Consider the following 3,236-nt stretch of genomic DNA (forward strand, 5'->3'; position numbering starts at 1 on the left):
ATCCTATAGGGACAGATGAATAACCTTTTTTTGTGTAGTGTTCTCTAGGCTCTCCACAAAGACTCTCTCTCTCTCTCTCTCTCTCTCTCTCTCTCTCTCTCTCTCTCTCTCTCTCTCTCTCTCTCTCTCTCTCTCTCTCTCTCTCTCTCTCTCTCTCTCTCTCTCTCTCTCTCTCTCTCTCTCTCTCTCTCTCTCTCTCTCTCTCTCTCTCTCTCTCTCTCTCTCTCTCTGCAGTGGGCTAAATCAGCACCACACAGTGTTTCTGGGTAGTCTTAAACAAGAGAAGACACCTGTACAATGTCAGATATAGAGTTGAAATGTATTGCATATTGAGAGTCAATCCTAATATTACACTACACTTTATATAGACAGGAGACTGAAATATAACGAAACTGTTTGACATTTCGCCGTCAATTGTATTTATTTATTAATTATGAAAATGATGAATAACGTCCCCCCCCCCCACGAGTCCACAAGGTAATTTGACTGGAGGAAAGGACTCCACCCATTATCACAGAGGGATGTTGACCCTACACAGGAGGGTCACGCCCAGCTGGATGCCTTCTCATCACACGGTTTCATCATCTACACACACACACTGCTGTCATATTGTTGTGACCTTTCACAGGGGGGGTATTTTTAGTTGTTACACCCCTCTGGCTCGTGTGTGTAGTCCTCTTCCTGACTGTTGCCTGCTTCCTGTTATAACAAACAAGACAGGTTCACTGTTCTGCCTTGACACCACCGCCTGGTGGGACACACACACACCACGCATCACACACACACACACCACGCATCACACACACACACACCACGCATCACACACACACACCACGCATCACACACACACCACGCATCACACACACACACACACCATGCATCACACACACACACACCACGCATCACACACACACACACACACACACACACACACACACACACACACACACACACACACACACACACACACACACACACACACCACGCATCACACACACACCACGCATCACACACACACACACAACCACTCAATCTCTTCTCCTCAAACCCACTGGAGGTTAGAATGGTTTCTGGGTCATACCGAACGCTCAGAAGGATTCTATCATTCTATCTGGAGGTTAGAATGGCTTCTGGGTCATTTGGAACACTAAGAAGGATTCTATCATTCTATCTGGAGGTTAGAATGGTTTCTGGGTCATTTGGAACACTCAGAAGGTTTCTATCATTCTATCTGGAGGTTAGAATGGTTTCTGTGTCATTTGGAACACTCAGAAGGATTCTATCATTCTATCTGGAGGTTAGAATGGTTTCTGGGTCATTTGGAACACCCAGAAGGATTCTATCATTCTATCTGGAGGTTAGAATGGTTTCTGGGTCATTTGGAACACTCGGAGGGATTCTATCATTCTATCTGGAGGTTAGAATGGTTTCTGGGTCATTTGGAACACTCGGAGGGATTCTATCATTCTATCTGGAGGTTAGAGTGGTTTCTGGGTCATTTGGAACACTCAGAAGGATTCTATCATTCTATCTGGAGGTTAGAATGGTTTCTGCGTCATTTGGAACACTCAGAGGTCCCTCTATCTGGAGGTTAGAATGGTTTCTGGGTCATTTGGAACACTCAGAGGGTTTCTATCATTCTATCTGGAGGTTAGAATGGTTCCTGGGTCATTTGGAACACTCAGAAGGATTCTATCATTCTATCTGGAGGTTAGAATGGTTTCTGCGTCATTTGGAACACTCAGAGGGATTCTATCATTCTATCTGGAGGTTAGAATGGTTTCTGGGTCATTTGGAACACTCAGAAGGATTATATCATTCTATCTGGAGGTTAGAATGGTTTCTGGGTCATTTGGAACACTCGGAGGGATTCTATCATTCTATCTGGAGGTTACAATGGTTTCTGGGTCATTTGGAACACTCAGAAGGATTCTATCATTCTATCTGGAGGTTACAATGGTTTCTGGGTCATTTGGAACACTCGGAGGGATTCTATCATTCTATCTGGAGGTTACAATGGTTTCTGGGTCATTTGGAACACTCGGAGGGATTCTATCATTCTATCTGGAGGTTAGAATGGTTTCTGGGTCATTTGGAACACTCGGAGGGATTCTATCATTCTATCTGGAGGTTAGAATGGTTTCTGGGTCATTTGGAACACTCGGAAGGATTCTATCATTCTGTTGTGAAGCGTTGAAGCACCTCTGAATAGTTTGACACACTGGTAGGAATGATTAACCAGTAACCCCTGGGTTTTCCCCTCAGCTCTTACTGCAGACAGATAGCTAAGGCTGTATTACCTAGCTTAGAGCAGGAGATCACAGAGACACTTACAAACACACACAGATAATGACTGATAGGACAGTTAGCTAAGGCTGTATTACCTAGCTTAGAGCAGGAGATCACAGAGACACTTACAAACACACACAGATAATGACTGATAGGACAGTTGGCTAAGGCTGTATTACCTAGCTTAGGGCAGGAGATCACAGAGACACTTACAAACACTCACAGATAATGACTGATAGGACAGTTAGCTAAGGCTGTATTACCTAGCTTAGGGCAGGAGATCACAGAGACACTTACAAACACTCACAGATAATGACTGATAGGACAGTTAGCTAAGGCTGTATTACCTAGCTTAGGGCAGGAGATCACAGAGACACAAACACACACAGATAATGACTGATAGGAGAGTTAGCTAAGGCTGTATTACCTAGCTTAGAGCAGGAGATCACAGGGACACTTACAAACACTCACAGATAATGACTGATAGGACAGTTAGCTAAGGCTGTATTACCTAGCTTAGGGCAGGAGATCACAGAGACACAAACACACACAGATAATGACTGATAGGACAGTTAGCTAAGGCTGTATTACCTAGCTTAGAGCAGGAGATTACAGGGACACTTACAAACACTCACAGATAATGACTGATAGGACAGTTAGCTAAGGCTGTATTACCTAGCTTAGGGCAGGAGATCACAGAGACACTTACAAACACTCACAGATAATGACTGATAGGACAGTTAGCTAAGGCTGTATTACCTAGTTTAGGGCAGGAGATCACAGAGACACAAACACACACAGATAATGACTGATAGGACAGTTAGCTAAGGCTGTATTACCTAGCATAGGGCAGGAGATCACAGGGACACAAACACACACAGATAACGACTGATAGGACAGTTAGCTAAGGCTGTATTACCTAGCTTAGAGCAGGAGATCACAGGGAC

General features: G+C 44.2%; 1 long non-coding RNA gene across 1 annotated transcript; it reads left to right on the plus strand.

Annotated features, from left to right (window-relative positions):
- The first annotated feature begins 927 nt into the window (after positions 1 to 927).
- LOC127923033 (uncharacterized) lies at positions 928 to 2,007 on the plus strand. The gene is made up of 4 exons (XR_008113079.1): positions 928 to 1,117; positions 1,178 to 1,477; positions 1,538 to 1,710; positions 1,771 to 2,007. It is a non-coding gene; the product is annotated as an uncharacterized LOC127923033 (long non-coding RNA).
- Positions 2,008 to 3,236: the final 1,229 nt, after the last annotated feature.

This window comes from Oncorhynchus keta, unplaced genomic scaffold, assembly GCF_023373465.1.
Source record: "Oncorhynchus keta strain PuntledgeMale-10-30-2019 unplaced genomic scaffold, Oket_V2 Un_contig_28023_pilon_pilon, whole genome shotgun sequence".
NCBI classification, from domain to species: Eukaryota; Metazoa; Chordata; class Actinopteri; order Salmoniformes; family Salmonidae; genus Oncorhynchus; species Oncorhynchus keta.